An 18,597-nucleotide genomic window follows, 5' to 3' on the forward strand; every position below is an offset into this window, starting at 1 on the left:
CCTGCTGAAATGTGCTTGATTTCACTTTGGATTCAGACAGTGATTTGCTGATTTGAGACGTGCTCCACTGGAGACTCCAGCGCAGTGATGATTAATGCTGAAATCTGGTTGATTTCACTTTGGATTCAGACAGTGATTTGCTGATTGTAGACTCCCTCCACCGGAGACTCCAGTGCAGTGGTGATTAATCCGTGTAAAATCCTGCTGAAATGTGGTTGATTTCACTAGGGATTCAGACAGTGATGATTAAACGGGACACCTGGTTTTTCTTTGACTTCAATATCAGGGGAGAGCGCGAACGCAGTCCCCCACTACCACAAATTATGCAGTCGAGATTCCCACATTTGGGGAATTCGCAGTGGTCAGCACAGTCGCAGTGCAATGACTGAGCCTCGCCCTGGGTGAACCACCTTCTTGATCATGGTATCTCCCCTGCCAGGTAAGTATGAGTTGGTGGTGACAGAGGCAGGGACGGTATTCCCAGTCACAGCATTTGTGGTGACGGTTCGCAGATGGCACCGTCCTCACAGATCGGTGAAGTTAAAATCAGTGATTTGAGACTTGCAAAACAAAGGCACTATTGATGAGTAAGCATAAGTCACTTGCCAAAAGCCTCAGTCTTAAAAACTATGTGGAGGTGAGACTTGTTTTACTCAAAGCAGAAATCATTTCCAACACCACACCACTGATTCAGGTTACCCTTTCTTTTATTTTCCACAATTTAAAGGGTGCACCGTTCCCGGAGGTGCTGCAATACCGGGCCGATGCTTGGAGTGAACGGAGCAAGCCCCTTTTTCATCTCCCAGAGCTAAAAATTGTCGCGGTGCGGTTCTTTCAACTGGGCGTAGCAGTCGCTTGCTACTTAACAACCCACTCCCCACGCTGCCCCCGTCCTCAAAAAAGCTAAAATCATTGATTTGTTTACAAGCAAAAGTGTAAACTCCTGCTGAAATCTGGTTGATTTCACTGTTGTTTCAGACACTAGAGACTCCAGTGATGATTAATCACTGTAAAGTCCTGCTGAAAATCTTGTTGATTTCACAATGGATTCAGACAGAGATTTGAGACTTGCTGCAAGGCTCCACTAGTGACTCCAGTGATGATTCCTGCTGAAAATCTTGTTGATTTCACAATGAATTCAGACAGTGATTTGCTGATTTGAGACGTGCTCCACCGGAGACTCCAGTAAAGTGACCATTAATCCCTGTAAAATCCTGCTGAAATCTGGTTGATTTCACTTTGGATTCAGACAGTGATTTGAGACTTGCTGCACTAGTGACTCCAGTGATAAGTAAACACAACTTTGTTTGTGCTCCATTGTCAGGAGCCTCTGTCCAACTACTTTTCTTTTCACACAAGTACATGAGGCTCAGCCAATTGGCAGAGCCTGCCAAAAATATGGTCAACTCATTGTTGTTCCTCTCCACGGAAGTCTTTAGTAAAAGGCGAAAGACTTATGCGTATTGAAGAGAAACCAAAGTCAGTTGCGGAATCAGGTGGCAGGCAGCCTTATATCCCAGTCGCAACAGTGATCCCTCTTGTGGTTGGGACTGGTTGAGCTGCGGTTGTCCAATGCCAAACCCATTCCCCAGCACCAGCCATCAAAAACTCATTGATTTGTTTACAAGCAAAAGTGTAAAGTCCTGCTGAAATGTGCTTGATTTCACTTTGGATTCAGACAGTGATTTGCTGATTTGAGACGTGCTCCACTGGAGACTCCAGCGCAGTGATGATTAATGCTGAAATCTGGTTGATTTCACTTTGGATTCAGACAGTGATTTGCTGATTGTAGACTCCCTCCACCGGAGACTCCAGTGCAGTGGTGATTAATCCGTGTAAAATCCTGCTGAAATGTGGTTGATTTCACTAGGGATTCAGACAGTGATGATTAAACGGGACACCTGGTTTTTCTTTGACTTCAATATCAGGGGAGAGCGCGAACGCAGTCCCCCACTACCACAAATTATGCAGTCGAGATTCCCACATTTGGGGAATTCGCAGTGGTCAGCACAGTCGCAGTGCAATGACTGAGCCTCGCCCTGGGTGAACCACCTTCTTGATCATGGTATCTCCCCTGCCAGGTAAGTATGAGTTGGTGGTGACAGAGGCAGGGACGGTATTCCCAGTCACAGCATTTGTGGTGACGGTTCGCAGATGGCACCGTCCTCACAGATCGGTGAAGTTAAAATCAGTGATTTGAGACTTGCAAAACAAAGGCACTATTGATGAGTAAGCATAAGTCACTTGCCAAAAGCCTCAGTCTTAAAAACTATGTGGAGGTGAGACTTGTTTTACTCAAAGCAGAAATCATTTCCAACACCACACCACTGATTCAGGTTACCCTTTCTTTTATTTTCCACAATTTAAAGGGTGCACCGTTCCCGGAGGTGCTGCAATACCGGGCCGATGCTTGGAGTGAACGGAGCAAGCCCCTTTTTCATCTCCCAGAGCTAAAAATCGGCTTAATATGTAGTCCTCGTATAGAGGACATATCAGATATTAAACTGATAAGAACAGATACTACACTTGATCTTAGCCAAAAGGCCGAGAAGCGATAACACCAAACTGTTTGTTTGCAGACCCAACGTACCAGCACATATCTCAATTGTCGCGGTGCGGTTCTTTCAACTGGGCGTAGCAGTCGCTTGCTACTTAACAACCCACTCCCCACGCTGCCCCCGTCCTCAAAAAAGCTAAAATCATTGATTTGTTTACAAGCAAAAGTGTAAACTCCTGCTGAAATCTGGTTGATTTCACTGTTGTTTCAGACACTAGAGACTCCAGTGATGATTAATCACTGTAAAGTCCTGCTGAAAATCTTGTTGATTTCACAATGGATTCAGACAGGGATTTGAGACTTGCTGCAAGGCTCCACTAGTGACTCCAGTGATGATTAATCACTGTAAAGTCCTGCTGAAAATCTTGTTGATTTCACAATGGATTCAGACAGAGATTTGAGACTTGCTGCAAGGCTCCACTAGTGACTCCAGTGATGATTCCTGCTGAAAATCTTGTTGATTTCACAATGAATTCAGACAGTGATTTGCTGATTTGAGACGTGCTCCACCGGAGACTCCAGTAAAGTGACCATTAATCCCTGTAAAATCCTGCTGAAATCTGGTTGATTTCACTTTGGATTCAGACAGTGATTTGAGACTTGCTGCACTAGTGACTCCAGTGATAAGTAAACACAACTTTGTTTGTGCTCCATTGTCAGGAGCCTCTGTCCAACTACTTTTCTTTTCACACAAGTACATGAGGCTCAGCCAATTGGCAGAGCCTGCCAAAAATATGGTCAACTCATTGTTGTTCCTCTCCACGGAAGTCTTTAGTAAAAGGCGAAAGACTTATGCGTATTGAAGAGAAACCAAAGTCAGTTGCGGAATCAGGTGGCAGGCAGCCTTATATCCCAGTCGCAACAGTGATCCCTCTTGTGGTTGGGACTGGTTGAGCTGCGGTTGTCCAATGCCAAACCCATTCCCCAGCACCAGCCATCAAAAACTCATTGATTTGTTTACAAGCAAAAGTGTAAAGTCCTGCTGAAATGTGCTTGATTTCACTTTGGATTCAGACAGTGATTTGCTGATTTGAGACGTGCTCCACTGGAGACTCCAGCGCAGTGATGATTAATGCTGAAATCTGGTTGATTTCACTTTGGATTCAGACAGTGATTTGCTGATTGTAGACTCCCTCCACCGGAGACTCCAGTGCAGTGGTGATTAATCCGTGTAAAATCCTGCTGAAATGTGGTTGATTTCACTAGGGATTCAGACAGTGATGATTAAACGGGACACCTGGTTTTTCTTTGACTTCAATATCAGGGGAGAGCGCGAACGCAGTCCCCCACTACCACAAATTATGCAGTCGAGATTCCCACATTTGGGGAATTCGCAGTGGTCAGCACAGTCGCAGTGCAATGACTGAGCCTCGCCCTGGGTGAACCACCTTCTTGATCATGGTATCTCCCCTGCCAGGTAAGTATGAGTTGGTGGTGACAGAGGCAGGGACGGTATTCCCAGTCACAGCATTTGTGGTGACGGTTCGCAGATGGCACCGTCCTCACAGATCGGTGAAGTTAAAATCAGTGATTTGAGACTTGCAAAACAAAGGCACTATTGATGAGTAAGCATAAGTCACTTGCCAAAAGCCTCAGTCTTAAAAACTATGTGGAGGTGAGACTTGTTTTACTCAAAGCAGAAATCATTTCCAACACCACACCACTGATTCAGGTTACCCTTTCTTTTATTTTCCACAATTTAAAGGGTGCACCGTTCCCGGAGGTGCTGCAATACCGGGCCGATGCTTGGAGTGAACGGAGCAAGCCCCTTTTTCATCTCCCAGAGCTAAAAATCGGCTTAATATGTAGTCCTCGTATAGAGGACATATCAGATATTAAACTGATAAGAACAGATACTACACTTGATCTTAGCCAAAAGGCCGAGAAGCGATAACACCAAACTGTTTGTTTGCAGACCCAACGTACCAGCACATATCTCAATTGTCGCGGTGCGGTTCTTTCAACTGGGCGTAGCAGTCGCTTGCTACTTAACAACCCACTCCCCACGCTGCCCCCGTCCTCAAAAAAGCTAAAATCATTGATTTGTTTACAAGCAAAAGTGTAAACTCCTGCTGAAATCTGGTTGATTTCACTGTTGTTTCAGACACTAGAGACTCCAGTGATGATTAATCACTGTAAAGTCCTGCTGAAAATCTTGTTGATTTCACAATGGATTCAGACAGAGATTTGAGACTTGCTGCAAGGCTCCACTAGTGACTCCAGTGATGATTCCTGCTGAAAATCTTGTTGATTTCACAATGAATTCAGACAGTGATTTGCTGATTTGAGACGTGCTCCACCGGAGACTCCAGTAAAGTGACCATTAATCCCTGTAAAATCCTGCTGAAATCTGGTTGATTTCACTTTGGATTCAGACAGTGATTTGAGACTTGCTGCACTAGTGACTCCAGTGATAAGTAAACACAACTTTGTTTGTGCTCCATTGTCAGGAGCCTCTGTCCAACTACTTTTCTTTTCACACAAGTACATGAGGCTCAGCCAATTGGCAGAGCCTGCCAAAAATATGGTCAACTCATTGTTGTTCCTCTCCACGGAAGTCTTTAGTAAAAGGCGAAAGACTTATGCGTATTGAAGAGAAACCAAAGTCAGTTGCGGAATCAGGTGGCAGGCAGCCTTATATCCCAGTCGCAACAGTGATCCCTCTTGTGGTTGGGACTGGTTGAGCTGCGGTTGTCCAATGCCAAACCCATTCCCCAGCACCAGCCATCAAAAACTCATTGATTTGTTTACAAGCAAAAGTGTAAAGTCCTGCTGAAATGTGCTTGATTTCACTTTGGATTCAGACAGTGATTTGCTGATTTGAGACGTGCTCCACTGGAGACTCCAGCGCAGTGATGATTAATGCTGAAATCTGGTTGATTTCACTTTGGATTCAGACAGTGATTTGCTGATTGTAGACTCCCTCCACCGGAGACTCCAGTGCAGTGGTGATTAATCCGTGTAAAATCCTGCTGAAATGTGGTTGATTTCACTAGGGATTCAGACAGTGATGATTAAACGGGACACCTGGTTTTTCTTTGACTTCAATATCAGGGGAGAGCGCGAACGCAGTCCCCCACTACCACAAATTATGCAGTCGAGATTCCCACATTTGGGGAATTCGCAGTGGTCAGCACAGTCGCAGTGCAATGACTGAGCCTCGCCCTGGGTGAACCACCTTCTTGATCATGGTATCTCCCCTGCCAGGTAAGTATGAGTTGGTGGTGACAGAGGCAGGGACGGTATTCCCAGTCACAGCATTTGTGGTGACGGTTCGCAGATGGCACCGTCCTCACAGATCGGTGAAGTTAAAATCAGTGATTTGAGACTTGCAAAACAAAGGCACTATTGATGAGTAAGCATAAGTCACTTGCCAAAAGCCTCAGTCTTAAAAACTATGTGGAGGTGAGACTTGTTTTACTCAAAGCAGAAATCATTTCCAACACCACACCACTGATTCAGGTTACCCTTTCTTTTATTTTCCACAATTTAAAGGGTGCACCGTTCCCGGAGGTGCTGCAATACCGGGCCGATGCTTGGAGTGAACGGAGCAAGCCCCTTTTTCATCTCCCAGAGCTAAAAATCGGCTTAATATGTAGTCCTCGTATAGAGGACATATCAGATATTAAACTGATAAGAACAGATACTACACTTGATCTTAGCCAAAAGGCCGAGAAGCGATAACACCAAACTGTTTGTTTGCAGACCCAACGTACCAGCACATATCTCAATTGTCGCGGTGCGGTTCTTTCAACTGGGCGTAGCAGTCGCTTGCTACTTAACAACCCACTCCCCACGCTGCCCCCGTCCTCAAAAAAGCTAAAATCATTGATTTGTTTACAAGCAAAAGTGTAAACTCCTGCTGAAATCTGGTTGATTTCACTGTTGTTTCAGACACTAGAGACTCCAGTGATGATTAATCACTGTAAAGTCCTGCTGAAAATCTTGTTGATTTCACAATGGATTCAGACAGAGATTTGAGACTTGCTGCAAGGCTCCACTAGTGACTCCAGTGATGATTCCTGCTGAAAATCTTGTTGATTTCACAATGAATTCAGACAGTGATTTGCTGATTTGAGACGTGCTCCACCGGAGACTCCAGTAAAGTGACCATTAATCCCTGTAAAATCCTGCTGAAATCTGGTTGATTTCACTTTGGATTCAGACAGTGATTTGAGACTTGCTGCACTAGTGACTCCAGTGATAAGTAAACACAACTTTGTTTGTGCTCCATTGTCAGGAGCCTCTGTCCAACTACTTTTCTTTTCACACAAGTACATGAGGCTCAGCCAATTGGCAGAGCCTGCCAAAAATATGGTCAACTCATTGTTGTTCCTCTCCACGGAAGTCTTTAGTAAAAGGCGAAAGACTTATGCGTATTGAAGAGAAACCAAAGTCAGTTGCGGAATCAGGTGGCAGGCAGCCTTATATCCCAGTCGCAACAGTGATCCCTCTTGTGGTTGGGACTGGTTGAGCTGCGGTTGTCCAATGCCAAACCCATTCCCCAGCACCAGCCATCAAAAACTCATTGATTTGTTTACAAGCAAAAGTGTAAAGTCCTGCTGAAATGTGCTTGATTTCACTTTGGATTCAGACAGTGATTTGCTGATTTGAGACGTGCTCCACTGGAGACTCCAGCGCAGTGATGATTAATGCTGAAATCTGGTTGATTTCACTTTGGATTCAGACAGTGATTTGCTGATTGTAGACTCCCTCCACCGGAGACTCCAGTGCAGTGGTGATTAATCCGTGTAAAATCCTGCTGAAATGTGGTTGATTTCACTAGGGATTCAGACAGTGATGATTAAACGGGACACCTGGTTTTTCTTTGACTTCAATATCAGGGGAGAGCGCGAACGCAGTCCCCCACTACCACAAATTATGCAGTCGAGATTCCCACATTTGGGGAATTCGCAGTGGTCAGCACAGTCGCAGTGCAATGACTGAGCCTCGCCCTGGGTGAACCACCTTCTTGATCATGGTATCTCCCCTGCCAGGTAAGTATGAGTTGGTGGTGACAGAGGCAGGGACGGTATTCCCAGTCACAGCATTTGTGGTGACGGTTCGCAGATGGCACCGTCCTCACAGATCGGTGAAGTTAAAATCAGTGATTTGAGACTTGCAAAACAAAGGCACTATTGATGAGTAAGCATAAGTCACTTGCCAAAAGCCTCAGTCTTAAAAACTATGTGGAGGTGAGACTTGTTTTACTCAAAGCAGAAATCATTTCCAACACCACACCACTGATTCAGGTTACCCTTTCTTTTATTTTCCACAATTTAAAGGGTGCACCGTTCCCGGAGGTGCTGCAATACCGGGCCGATGCTTGGAGTGAACGGAGCAAGCCCCTTTTTCATCTCCCAGAGCTAAAAATCGGCTTAATATGTAGTCCTCGTATAGAGGACATATCAGATATTAAACTGATAAGAACAGATACTACACTTGATCTTAGCCAAAAGGCCGAGAAGCGATAACACCAAACTGTTTGTTTGCAGACCCAACGTACCAGCACATATCTCAATTGTCGCGGTGCGGTTCTTTCAACTGGGCGTAGCAGTCGCTTGCTACTTAACAACCCACTCCCCACGCTGCCCCCGTCCTCAAAAAAGCTAAAATCATTGATTTGTTTACAAGCAAAAGTGTAAACTCCTGCTGAAATCTGGTTGATTTCACTGTTGTTTCAGACACTAGAGACTCCAGTGATGATTAATCACTGTAAAGTCCTGCTGAAAATCTTGTTGATTTCACAATGGATTCAGACAGAGATTTGAGACTTGCTGCAAGGCTCCACTAGTGACTCCAGTGATGATTCCTGCTGAAAATCTTGTTGATTTCACAATGAATTCAGACAGTGATTTGCTGATTTGAGACGTGCTCCACCGGAGACTCCAGTAAAGTGACCATTAATCCCTGTAAAATCCTGCTGAAATCTGGTTGATTTCACTTTGGATTCAGACAGTGATTTGAGACTTGCTGCACTAGTGACTCCAGTGATAAGTAAACACAACTTTGTTTGTGCTCCATTGTCAGGAGCCTCTGTCCAACTACTTTTCTTTTCACACAAGTACATGAGGCTCAGCCAATTGGCAGAGCCTGCCAAAAATATGGTCAACTCATTGTTGTTCCTCTCCACGGAAGTCTTTAGTAAAAGGCGAAAGACTTATGCGTATTGAAGAGAAACCAAAGTCAGTTGCGGAATCAGGTGGCAGGCAGCCTTATATCCCAGTCGCAACAGTGATCCCTCTTGTGGTTGGGACTGGTTGAGCTGCGGTTGTCCAATGCCAAACCCATTCCCCAGCACCAGCCATCAAAAACTCATTGATTTGTTTACAAGCAAAAGTGTAAAGTCCTGCTGAAATGTGCTTGATTTCACTTTGGATTCAGACAGTGATTTGCTGATTTGAGACGTGCTCCACTGGAGACTCCAGCGCAGTGATGATTAATGCTGAAATCTGGTTGATTTCACTTTGGATTCAGACAGTGATTTGCTGATTGTAGACTCCCTCCACCGGAGACTCCAGTGCAGTGGTGATTAATCCGTGTAAAATCCTGCTGAAATGTGGTTGATTTCACTAGGGATTCAGACAGTGATGATTAAACGGGACACCTGGTTTTTCTTTGACTTCAATATCAGGGGAGAGCGCGAACGCAGTCCCCCACTACCACAAATTATGCAGTCGAGATTCCCACATTTGGGGAATTCGCAGTGGTCAGCACAGTCGCAGTGCAATGACTGAGCCTCGCCCTGGGTGAACCACCTTCTTGATCATGGTATCTCCCCTGCCAGGTAAGTATGAGTTGGTGGTGACAGAGGCAGGGACGGTATTCCCAGTCACAGCATTTGTGGTGACGGTTCGCAGATGGCACCGTCCTCACAGATCGGTGAAGTTAAAATCAGTGATTTGAGACTTGCAAAACAAAGGCACTATTGATGAGTAAGCATAAGTCACTTGCCAAAAGCCTCAGTCTTAAAAACTATGTGGAGGTGAGACTTGTTTTACTCAAAGCAGAAATCATTTCCAACACCACACCACTGATTCAGGTTACCATTTCTTTTATTTTCCACAATTTAAAGGGTGCACCGTTCCCGGAGGTGCTGCAATACCGGGTCGATGCTTGGAGTGAACGGAGCAAGCCCCTTTTTCATCTCCCAGAGCTAAAAATCGGCTTAATATGTAGTCCTCGTATAGAGGACATATCAGATATTAAACTGATAAGAACAGATACTACACTTGATCTTAGCCAAAAGGCCGAGAAGCGATAACACCAAACTGTTTGTTTGCAGACCCAACGTACCAGCACATATCTCAATTGTCGCGGTGCGGTTCTTTCAACTGGGCGTAGCAGTCGCTTGCTACTTAACAACCCACTCCCCACGCTGCCCCCGTCCTCAAAAAAGCTAAAATCATTGATTTGTTTACAAGCAAAAGTGTAAACTCCTGCTGAAATCTGGTTGATTTCACTGTTGTTTCAGACACTAGAGACTCCAGTGATGATTAATCACTGTAAAGTCCTGCTGAAAATCTTGTTGATTTCACAATGGATTCAGACAGGGATTTGAGACTTGCTGCAAGGCTCCACTAGTGACTCCAGTGATGATTAATCACTGTAAAGTCCTGCTGAAAATCTTGTTGATTTCACAATGGATTCAGACAGAGATTTGAGACTTGCTGCAAGGCTCCACTAGTGACTCCAGTGATGATTCCTGCTGAAAATCTTGTTGATTTCACAATGAATTCAGACAGTGATTTGCTGATTTGAGACGTGCTCCACCGGAGACTCCAGTAAAGTGACCATTAATCCCTGTAAAATCCTGCTGAAATCTGGTTGATTTCACTTTGGATTCAGACAGTGATTTGAGACTTGCTGCACTAGTGACTCCAGTGATAAGTAAACACAACTTTGTTTGTGCTCCATTGTCAGGAGCCTCTGTCCAACTACTTTTCTTTTCACACAAGTACATGAGGCTCAGCCAATTGGCAGAGCCTGCCAAAAATATGGTCAACTCATTGTTGTTCCTCTCCACGGAAGTCTTTAGTAAAAGGCGAAAGACTTATGCGTATTGAAGAGAAACCAAAGTCAGTTGCGGAATCAGGTGACAGGCAGCCTTATATCCCAGTCGCAACAGTGATCCCTCTTGTGGTTGGGACTGGTTGAGCTGCGGTTGTCCAATGCCAAACCCATTCCCCAGCACCAGCCATCAAAAACTCATTGATTTGTTTACAAGCAAAAGTGTAAAGTCCTGCTGAAATGTGCTTGATTTCACTTTGGATTCAGACAGTGATTTGCTGATTTGAGACGTGCTCCACTGGAGACTCCAGCGCAGTGATGATTAATGCTGAAATCTGGTTGATTTCACTTTGGATTCAGACAGTGATTTGCTGATTGTAGACTCCCTCCACCGGAGACTCCAGTGCAGTGGTGATTAATCCGTGTAAAATCCTGCTGAAATGTGGTTGATTTCACTAGGGATTCAGACAGTGATGATTAAACGGGACACCTGGTTTTTCTTTGACTTCAATATCAGGGGAGAGCGCGAACGCAGTCCCCCACTACCACAAATTATGCAGTCGAGATTCCCACATTTGGGGAATTCGCAGTGGTCAGCACAGTCGCAGTGCAATGACTGAGCCTCGCCCTGGGTGAACCACCTTCTTGATCATGGTATCTCCCCTGCCAGGTAAGTATGAGTTGGTGGTGACAGAGGCAGGGACGGTATTCCCAGTCACAGCATTTGTGGTGACGGTTCGCAGATGGCACCGTCCTCACAGATCGGTGAAGTTAAAATCAGTGATTTGAGACTTGCAAAACAAAGGCACTATTGATGAGTAAGCATAAGTCACTTGCCAAAAGCCTCAGTCTTAAAAACTATGTGGAGGTGAGACTTGTTTTACTCAAAGCAGAAATCATTTCCAACACCACACCACTGATTCAGGTTACCATTTCTTTTATTTTCCACAATTTAAAGGGTGCACCGTTCCCGGAGGTGCTGCAATACCGGGTCGATGCTTGGAGTGAACGGAGCAAGCCCCTTTTTCATCTCCCAGAGCTAAAAATCGGCTTAATATGTAGTCCTCGTATAGAGGACATATCAGATATTAAACTGATAAGAACAGATACTACACTTGATCTTAGCCAAAAGGCCGAGAAGCGATAACACCAAACTGTTTGTTTGCAGACCCAACGTACCAGCACATATCTCAATTGTCGCGGTGCGGTTCTTTCAACTGGGCGTAGCAGTCGCTTGCTACTTAACAACCCACTCCCCACGCTGCCCCCGTCCTCAAAAAAGCTAAAATCATTGATTTGTTTACAAGCAAAAGTGTAAACTCCTGCTGAAATCTGGTTGATTTCACTGTTGTTTCAGACACTAGAGACTCCAGTGATGATTAATCACTGTAAAGTCCTGCTGAAAATCTTGTTGATTTCACAATGGATTCAGACAGAGATTTGAGACTTGCTGCAAGGCTCCACTAGTGACTCCAGTGATGATTCCTGCTGAAAATCTTGTTGATTTCACAATGAATTCAGACAGTGATTTGCTGATTTGAGACGTGCTCCACCGGAGACTCCAGTAAAGTGACCATTAATCCCTGTAAAATCCTGCTGAAATCTGGTTGATTTCACTTTGGATTCAGACAGTGATTTGAGACTTGCTGCACTAGTGACTCCAGTGATAAGTAAACACAACTTTGTTTGTGCTCCATTGTCAGGAGCCTCTGTCCAACTACTTTTCTTTTCACACAAGTACATGAGGCTCAGCCAATTGGCAGAGCCTGCCAAAAATATGGTCAACTCATTGTTGTTCCTCTCCACGGAAGTCTTTAGTAAAAGGCGAAAGACTTATGCGTATTGAAGAGAAACCAAAGTCAGTTGCGGAATCAGGTGGCAGGCAGCCTTATATCCCAGTCGCAACAGTGATCCCTCTTGTGGTTGGGACTGGTTGAGCTGCGGTTGTCCAATGCCAAACCCATTCCCCAGCACCAGCCATCAAAAACTCATTGATTTGTTTACAAGCAAAAGTGTAAAGTCCTGCTGAAATGTGCTTGATTTCACTTTGGATTCAGACAGTGATTTGCTGATTTGAGACGTGCTCCACTGGAGACTCCAGCGCAGTGATGATTAATGCTGAAATCTGGTTGATTTCACTTTGGATTCAGACAGTGATTTGCTGATTGTAGACTCCCTCCACCGGAGACTCCAGTGCAGTGGTGATTAATCCGTGTAAAATCCTGCTGAAATGTGGTTGATTTCACTAGGGATTCAGACAGTGATGATTAAACGGGACACCTGGTTTTTCTTTGACTTCAATATCAGGGGAGAGCGCGAACGCAGTCCCCCACTACCACAAATTATGCAGTCGAGATTCCCACATTTGGGGAATTCGCAGTGGTCAGCACATGATTTGATCCCTCTTGTGGTTGGGACTGGTTGAGCTGCGGTTGTCCAATGCCAAACCCATTCCCCAGCACCAGCCATCAAAAACTCATTGATTTGTTTACAAGCAAAAGTGTAAAGTCCTGCTGAAATGTGCTTGATTTCACTTTGGATTCAGACAGTGATTTGCTGATTTGAGACGTGCTCCACTGGAGACTCCAGCGCAGTGATGATTAATGCTGAAATCTGGTTGATTTCACTTTGGATTCAGACAGTGATTTGCTGATTGTAGACTCCCTCCACCGGAGACTCCAGTGCAGTGGTGATTAATCCGTGTAAAATCCTGCTGAAATGTGGTTGATTTCACTAGGGATTCAGACAGTGATGATTAAACGGGACACCTGGTTTTTCTTTGACTTCAATATCAGGGGAGAGCGCGAACGCAGTCCCCCACTACCACAAATTATGCAGTCGAGATTCCCACATTTGGGGAATTCGCAGTGGTCAGCACAGTCGCAGTGCAATGACTGAGCCTCGCCCTGGGTGAACCACCTTCTTGATCATGGTATCTCCCCTGCCAGGTAAGTATGAGTTGGTGGTGACAGAGGCAGGGACGGTATTCCCAGTCACAGCATTTGTGGTGACGGTTCGCAGATGGCACCGTCCTCACAGATCGGTGAAGTTAAAATCAGTGATTTGAGACTTGCAAAACAAAGGCACTATTGATGAGTAAGCATAAGTCACTTGCCAAAAGCCTCAGTCTTAAAAACTATGTGGAGGTGAGACTTGTTTTACTCAAAGCAGAAATCATTTCCAACACCACACCACTGATTCAGGTTACCCTTTCTTTTATTTTCCACAATTTAAAGGGTGCACCGTTCCCGGAGGTGCTGCAATACCGGGCCGATGCTTGGAGTGAACGGAGCAAGCCCCTTTTTCATCTCCCAGAGCTAAAAATCGGCTTAATATGTAGTCCTCGTATAGAGGACATATCAGATATTAAACTGATAAGAACAGATACTACACTTGATCTTAGCCAAAAGGCCGAGAAGCGATAACACCAAACTGTTTGTTTGCAGACCCAACGTACCAGCACATATCTCAATTGTCGCGGTGCGGTTCTTTCAACTGGGCGTAGCAGTCGCTTGCTACTTAACAACCCACTCCCCACGCTGCCCCCGTCCTCAAAAAAGCTAAAATCATTGATTTGTTTACAAGCAAAAGTGTAAACTCCTGCTGAAATCTGGTTGATTTCACTGTTGTTTCAGACACTAGAGACTCCAGTGATGATTAATCACTGTAAAGTCCTGCTGAAAATCTTGTTGATTTCACAATGGATTCAGACAGAGATTTGAGACTTGCTGCAAGGCTCCACTAGTGACTCCAGTGATGATTCCTGCTGAAAATCTTGTTGATTTCACAATGAATTCAGACAGTGATTTGCTGATTTGAGACGTGCTCCACCGGAGACTCCAGTAAAGTGACCATTAATCCCTGTAAAATCCTGCTGAAATCTGGTTGATTTCACTTTGGATTCAGACAGTGATTTGAGACTTGCTGCACTAGTGACTCCAGTGATAAGTAAACACAACTTTGTTTGTGCTCCATTGTCAGGAGCCTCTGTCCAACTACTTTTCTTTTCACACAAGTACATGAGGCTCAGCCAATTGGCAGAGCCTGCCAAAAATATGGTCAACTCATTGTTGTTCCTCTCCACGGAAGTCTTTAGTAAAAGGCGAAAGACTTATGCGTATTGAAGAGAAACCAAAGTCAGTTGCGGAATCAGGTGGCAGGCAGCCTTATATCCCAGTCGCAACAGTGATCCCTCTTGTGGTTGGGACTGGTTGAGCTGCGGTTGTCCAATGCCAAACCCATTCCCCAGCACCAGCCATCAAAAACTCATTGATTTGTTTACAAGCAAAAGTGTAAAGTCCTGCTGAAATGTGCTTGATTTCACTTTGGATTCAGACAGTGATTTGCTGATTTGAGACGTGCTCCACTGGAGACTCCAGCGCAGTGATGATTAATGCTGAAATCTGGTTGATTTCACTTTGGATTCAGACAGTGATTTGCTGATTGTAGACTCCCTCCACCGGAGACTCCAGTGCAGTGGTGATTAATCCGTGTAAAATCCTGCTGAAATGTGGTTGATTTCACTAGGGATTCAGACAGTGATGATTAAACGGGACACCTGGTTTTTCTTTGACTTCAATATCAGGGGAGAGCGCGAACGCAGTCCCCCACTACCACAAATTATGCAGTCGAGATTCCCACATTTGGGGAATTCGCAGTGGTCAGCACAGTCGCAGTGCAATGACTGAGCCTCGCCCTGGGTGAACCACCTTCTTGATCATGGTATCTCCCCTGCCAGGTAAGTATGAGTTGGTGGTGACAGAGGCAGGGACGGTATTCCCAGTCACAGCATTTGTGGTGACGGTTCGCAGATGGCACCGTCCTCACAGATCGGTGAAGTTAAAATCAGTGATTTGAGACTTGCAAAACAAAGGCACTATTGATGAGTAAGCATAAGTCACTTGCCAAAAGCCTCAGTCTTAAAAACTATGTGGAGGTGAGACTTGTTTTACTCAAAGCAGAAATCATTTCCAACACCACACCACTGATTCAGGTTACCCTTTCTTTTATTTTCCACAATTTAAAGGGTGCACCGTTCCCGGAGGTGCTGCAATACCGGGCCGATGCTTGGAGTGAACGGAGCAAGCCCCTTTTTCATCTCCCAGAGCTAAAAATCGGCTTAATATGTAGTCCTCGTATAGAGCACATATCAGATATTAAACTGATAAGAACAGATACTACACTTGATCTTAGCCAAAAGGCCGAGAAGCGATAACACCAAACTGTTTGTTTGCAGACCCAACGTACCAGCACATATCTCAATTGTCGCGGTGCGGTTCTTTCAACTGGGCGTAGCAGTCGCTTGCTACTTAACAACCCACTCCCCACGCTGCCCCCGTCCTCAAAAAAGCTAAAATCATTGATTTGTTTACAAGCAAAAGTGTAAACTCCTGCTGAAATCTGGTTGATTTCACTGTTGTTTCAGACACTAGAGACTCCAGTGATGATTAATCACTGTAAAGTCCTGCTGAAAATCTTGTTGATTTCACAATGGATTCAGACAGAGATTTGAGACTTGCTGCAAGGCTCCACTAGTGACTCCAGTGATGATTCCTGCTGAAAATCTTGTTGATTTCACAATGAATTCAGACAGTGATTTGCTGATTTGAGACGTGCTCCACCGGAGACTCCAGTAAAGTGACCATTAATCCCTGTAAAATCCTGCTGAAATCTGGTTGATTTCACTTTGGATTCAGACAGTGATTTGAGACTTGCTGCACTAGTGACTCCAGTGATAAGTAAACACAACTTTGTTTGTGCTCCATTGTCAGGAGCCTCTGTCCAACTACTTTTCTTTTCACACAAGTACATGAGGCTCAGCCAATTGGCAGAGCCTGCCAAAAATATGGTCAACTCATTGTTGTTCCTCTCCACGGAAGTCTTTAGTAAAAGGCGAAAGACTTATGCGTATTGAAGAGAAACCAAAGTCAGTTGCGGAATCAGGTGGCAGGCAGCCTTATATCCCAGTCGCAACAGTGATCCCTCTTGTGGTTGGGACTGGTTGAGCTGCGGTTGTCCAATGCCAAACCCATTCCCCAGCACCAGCCATCAAAAACTCATTGATTTGTTTACAAGCAAAAGTGTAAAGTCCTGCTGAAATGTGCTTGATTTCACTTTGGATTCAGACAGTGATTTGCTGATTTGAGACGTGCTCCACTGGAGACTCCAGCGCAGTGATGATTAATGCTGAAATCTGGTTGATTTCACTTTGGATTCAGACAGTGATTTGCTGATTGTAGACTCCCTCCACCGGAGACTCCAGTGCAGTGGTGATTAATCCGTGTAAAATCCTGCTGAAATGTGGTTGATTTCACTAGGGATTCAGACAGTGATGATTAAACGGGACACCTGGTTTTTCTTTGACTTCAATATCAGGGGAGAGCGCGAACGCAGTCCCCCACTACCACAAATTATGCAGTCGAGATTCCCACATTTGGGGAATTCGCAGTGGTCAGCACAGTCGCAGTGCAATGACTGAGCCTCGCCCTGGGTGAACCACCTTCTTGATCATGGTATCTCCCCTGCCAGGTAAGTATGAGTTGGTGGTGACAGAGGCAGGGACGGTATTCCCAGTCACAGCATTTGTGGTGACGGTTCGCAGATGGCACCGTCCTCACAGATCGGTGAAGTTAAAATCAGTGATTTGAGACTTGCAAAACAAAGGCACTATTGATGAGTAAGCATAAGTCACTTGCCAAAAGCCTCAGTCTTAAAAACTATGTGGAGGTGAGACTTGTTTTACTCAAAGCAGAAATCATTTCCAACACCACACCACTGATTCAGGTTACCCTTTCTTTTATTTTCCACAATTTAAAGGGTGCACCGTTCCCGGAGGTGCTGCAATACCGGGCCGATGCTTGGAGTGAACGGAGCAAGCCCCTTTTTCATCTCCCAGAGCTAAAAATCGGCTTAATATGTAGTCCTCGTATAGAGGACATATCAGATATTAAACTGATAAGAACAGATACTACACTTGATCTTAGCCAAAAGGCCGAGAAGCGATAACACCAAACTGTTTGTTTGCAGACCCAACGTACCAGCACATATCTCAATTGTCGCGGTGCGGTTCTTTCAACTGGGCGTAGCAGTCGCTTGCTACTTAACAACCCACTCCCCACGCTGCCCCCGTCCTCAAAAAAGCTAAAATCATTGATTTGTTTACAAGCAAAAGTGTAAACTCCTGCTGAAATCTGGTTGATTTCACTGTTGTTTCAGACACTAGAGACTCCAGTGATGATTAATCACTGTAAAGTCCTGCTGAAAATCTTGTTGATTTCACAATGGATTCAGACAGAGATTTGAGACTTGCTGCAAGGCTCCACTAGTGACTCCAGTGATGATTCCTGCTGAAAATCTTGTTGATTTCACAATGAATTCAGACAGTGATTTGCTGATTTGAGACGTGCTCCACCGGAGACTCCAGTAAAGTGACCATTAATCCCTGTAAAATCCTGCTGAAATCTGGTTGATTTCACTTTGGATTCAGACAGTGATTTGAGACTTGCTGCACTAGTGACTCCAGTGATAAGTAAACACAACTTTGTTTGTGCTCCATTGTCAGGAGCCTCTGTCCAACTACTTTTCTTTTCACACAAGTACATGAGGCTCAGCCAATTGGCAGAGCCTGCCAAAAATATGGTCAACTCATTGTTGTTCCTCTCCACGGAAGTCTTTAGTAAAAGGCGAAAGACTTATGCGTATTGAAGAGAAACCAATGTCAGTTGCGGAATCAGGTGGCAGGCAGCCTTATATCCCAGTCGCAACAGTGATCCCTCTTGTGGTTGGGACTGGTTGAGCTGCGGTTGTCCAATGCCAAACCCATTCCCCAGCACCAGCCATCAAAAACTCATTGATTTGTTTACAAGCAAAAGTGTAAAGTCCTGCTGAAATGTGCTTGATTTCACTTTGGATTCAGACAGTGATTTGCTGATTTGAGACGTGCTCCACTGGAGACTCCAGCGCAGTGATGATTAATGCTGAAATCTGGTTGATTTCACTTTGGATTCAGACAGTGATTTGCTGATTGTAGA

At 44.9% G+C, this 18,597-nt stretch overlaps 29 non-coding genes and 1 pseudogene across 29 annotated transcripts; all 30 read right to left on the minus strand.

Moving 5' to 3' along the window:
* Positions 1 to 283: 283 nt before the first annotated feature.
* Positions 284 to 447, minus strand: LOC144392174 (U1 spliceosomal RNA). The gene has a single exon (XR_013455560.1). It is a non-coding gene; the product is annotated as a U1 spliceosomal RNA (small nuclear RNA).
* A 276-nt stretch (positions 448 to 723) lies between these two features.
* Positions 724 to 852, minus strand: LOC144392529 (U2 spliceosomal RNA; annotated as a pseudogene).
* Positions 853 to 1,368: 516 nt separating this feature from the next.
* LOC144391966 (U5 spliceosomal RNA) lies at positions 1,369 to 1,483 on the minus strand. Its single transcript, XR_013455353.1, has one exon. It is a non-coding gene; the product is annotated as a U5 spliceosomal RNA (small nuclear RNA).
* A 442-nt stretch (positions 1,484 to 1,925) lies between these two features.
* On the minus strand, positions 1,926 to 2,089 carry LOC144392175 (U1 spliceosomal RNA). The gene has a single exon (XR_013455561.1). It is a non-coding gene; the product is annotated as a U1 spliceosomal RNA (small nuclear RNA).
* Positions 2,090 to 2,365: 276 nt separating this feature from the next.
* LOC144392405 (U2 spliceosomal RNA) lies at positions 2,366 to 2,556 on the minus strand. The gene has a single exon (XR_013455792.1). It is a non-coding gene; the product is annotated as a U2 spliceosomal RNA (small nuclear RNA).
* Positions 2,557 to 3,261: 705 nt separating this feature from the next.
* Positions 3,262 to 3,376, minus strand: LOC144391967 (U5 spliceosomal RNA). Its single transcript, XR_013455354.1, has one exon. It is a non-coding gene; the product is annotated as a U5 spliceosomal RNA (small nuclear RNA).
* Positions 3,377 to 3,818: 442 nt separating this feature from the next.
* On the minus strand, positions 3,819 to 3,982 carry LOC144392177 (U1 spliceosomal RNA). The gene has a single exon (XR_013455563.1). It is a non-coding gene; the product is annotated as a U1 spliceosomal RNA (small nuclear RNA).
* A 276-nt stretch (positions 3,983 to 4,258) lies between these two features.
* LOC144392406 (U2 spliceosomal RNA) lies at positions 4,259 to 4,449 on the minus strand. Its single transcript, XR_013455793.1, has one exon. It is a non-coding gene; the product is annotated as a U2 spliceosomal RNA (small nuclear RNA).
* Positions 4,450 to 5,051: 602 nt separating this feature from the next.
* Positions 5,052 to 5,166, minus strand: LOC144391968 (U5 spliceosomal RNA). The gene has a single exon (XR_013455355.1). It is a non-coding gene; the product is annotated as a U5 spliceosomal RNA (small nuclear RNA).
* A 442-nt stretch (positions 5,167 to 5,608) lies between these two features.
* Positions 5,609 to 5,772, minus strand: LOC144392178 (U1 spliceosomal RNA). The gene has a single exon (XR_013455564.1). It is a non-coding gene; the product is annotated as a U1 spliceosomal RNA (small nuclear RNA).
* Positions 5,773 to 6,048: 276 nt separating this feature from the next.
* On the minus strand, positions 6,049 to 6,239 carry LOC144392408 (U2 spliceosomal RNA). Its single transcript, XR_013455795.1, has one exon. It is a non-coding gene; the product is annotated as a U2 spliceosomal RNA (small nuclear RNA).
* A 602-nt stretch (positions 6,240 to 6,841) lies between these two features.
* LOC144391969 (U5 spliceosomal RNA) lies at positions 6,842 to 6,956 on the minus strand. Its single transcript, XR_013455356.1, has one exon. It is a non-coding gene; the product is annotated as a U5 spliceosomal RNA (small nuclear RNA).
* A 442-nt stretch (positions 6,957 to 7,398) lies between these two features.
* On the minus strand, positions 7,399 to 7,562 carry LOC144392179 (U1 spliceosomal RNA). The gene has a single exon (XR_013455566.1). It is a non-coding gene; the product is annotated as a U1 spliceosomal RNA (small nuclear RNA).
* A 276-nt stretch (positions 7,563 to 7,838) lies between these two features.
* Positions 7,839 to 8,029, minus strand: LOC144392409 (U2 spliceosomal RNA). Its single transcript, XR_013455797.1, has one exon. It is a non-coding gene; the product is annotated as a U2 spliceosomal RNA (small nuclear RNA).
* Positions 8,030 to 8,631: 602 nt separating this feature from the next.
* Positions 8,632 to 8,746, minus strand: LOC144391970 (U5 spliceosomal RNA). The gene has a single exon (XR_013455358.1). It is a non-coding gene; the product is annotated as a U5 spliceosomal RNA (small nuclear RNA).
* Positions 8,747 to 9,188: 442 nt separating this feature from the next.
* On the minus strand, positions 9,189 to 9,352 carry LOC144392180 (U1 spliceosomal RNA). The gene has a single exon (XR_013455567.1). It is a non-coding gene; the product is annotated as a U1 spliceosomal RNA (small nuclear RNA).
* Positions 9,353 to 9,628: 276 nt separating this feature from the next.
* Positions 9,629 to 9,819, minus strand: LOC144392361 (U2 spliceosomal RNA). Its single transcript, XR_013455748.1, has one exon. It is a non-coding gene; the product is annotated as a U2 spliceosomal RNA (small nuclear RNA).
* A 705-nt stretch (positions 9,820 to 10,524) lies between these two features.
* On the minus strand, positions 10,525 to 10,639 carry LOC144391971 (U5 spliceosomal RNA). The gene has a single exon (XR_013455359.1). It is a non-coding gene; the product is annotated as a U5 spliceosomal RNA (small nuclear RNA).
* A 442-nt stretch (positions 10,640 to 11,081) lies between these two features.
* Positions 11,082 to 11,245, minus strand: LOC144392181 (U1 spliceosomal RNA). The gene has a single exon (XR_013455568.1). It is a non-coding gene; the product is annotated as a U1 spliceosomal RNA (small nuclear RNA).
* Positions 11,246 to 11,521: 276 nt separating this feature from the next.
* Positions 11,522 to 11,712, minus strand: LOC144392362 (U2 spliceosomal RNA). Its single transcript, XR_013455749.1, has one exon. It is a non-coding gene; the product is annotated as a U2 spliceosomal RNA (small nuclear RNA).
* Positions 11,713 to 12,314: 602 nt separating this feature from the next.
* LOC144391972 (U5 spliceosomal RNA) lies at positions 12,315 to 12,429 on the minus strand. The gene has a single exon (XR_013455360.1). It is a non-coding gene; the product is annotated as a U5 spliceosomal RNA (small nuclear RNA).
* A 930-nt stretch (positions 12,430 to 13,359) lies between these two features.
* Positions 13,360 to 13,523, minus strand: LOC144392182 (U1 spliceosomal RNA). Its single transcript, XR_013455569.1, has one exon. It is a non-coding gene; the product is annotated as a U1 spliceosomal RNA (small nuclear RNA).
* A 276-nt stretch (positions 13,524 to 13,799) lies between these two features.
* LOC144392410 (U2 spliceosomal RNA) lies at positions 13,800 to 13,990 on the minus strand. Its single transcript, XR_013455798.1, has one exon. It is a non-coding gene; the product is annotated as a U2 spliceosomal RNA (small nuclear RNA).
* Positions 13,991 to 14,592: 602 nt separating this feature from the next.
* Positions 14,593 to 14,707, minus strand: LOC144391974 (U5 spliceosomal RNA). The gene has a single exon (XR_013455362.1). It is a non-coding gene; the product is annotated as a U5 spliceosomal RNA (small nuclear RNA).
* A 442-nt stretch (positions 14,708 to 15,149) lies between these two features.
* On the minus strand, positions 15,150 to 15,313 carry LOC144392183 (U1 spliceosomal RNA). The gene has a single exon (XR_013455570.1). It is a non-coding gene; the product is annotated as a U1 spliceosomal RNA (small nuclear RNA).
* A 276-nt stretch (positions 15,314 to 15,589) lies between these two features.
* On the minus strand, positions 15,590 to 15,780 carry LOC144392477 (U2 spliceosomal RNA). Its single transcript, XR_013455865.1, has one exon. It is a non-coding gene; the product is annotated as a U2 spliceosomal RNA (small nuclear RNA).
* Positions 15,781 to 16,382: 602 nt separating this feature from the next.
* Positions 16,383 to 16,497, minus strand: LOC144391976 (U5 spliceosomal RNA). Its single transcript, XR_013455363.1, has one exon. It is a non-coding gene; the product is annotated as a U5 spliceosomal RNA (small nuclear RNA).
* Positions 16,498 to 16,939: 442 nt separating this feature from the next.
* On the minus strand, positions 16,940 to 17,103 carry LOC144392185 (U1 spliceosomal RNA). The gene has a single exon (XR_013455571.1). It is a non-coding gene; the product is annotated as a U1 spliceosomal RNA (small nuclear RNA).
* Positions 17,104 to 17,379: 276 nt separating this feature from the next.
* Positions 17,380 to 17,570, minus strand: LOC144392411 (U2 spliceosomal RNA). The gene has a single exon (XR_013455799.1). It is a non-coding gene; the product is annotated as a U2 spliceosomal RNA (small nuclear RNA).
* Positions 17,571 to 18,172: 602 nt separating this feature from the next.
* On the minus strand, positions 18,173 to 18,287 carry LOC144392088 (U5 spliceosomal RNA). Its single transcript, XR_013455475.1, has one exon. It is a non-coding gene; the product is annotated as a U5 spliceosomal RNA (small nuclear RNA).
* Between the last annotated feature and the right edge of the window lie 310 nt (positions 18,288 to 18,597).

This window comes from Gasterosteus aculeatus, unplaced genomic scaffold (assembly GCF_964276395.1).
Source record: "Gasterosteus aculeatus unplaced genomic scaffold, fGasAcu3.hap1.1 HAP1_SCAFFOLD_23, whole genome shotgun sequence".
In the NCBI taxonomy this organism is placed as follows: Eukaryota; Metazoa; Chordata; class Actinopteri; order Perciformes; family Gasterosteidae; genus Gasterosteus; species Gasterosteus aculeatus.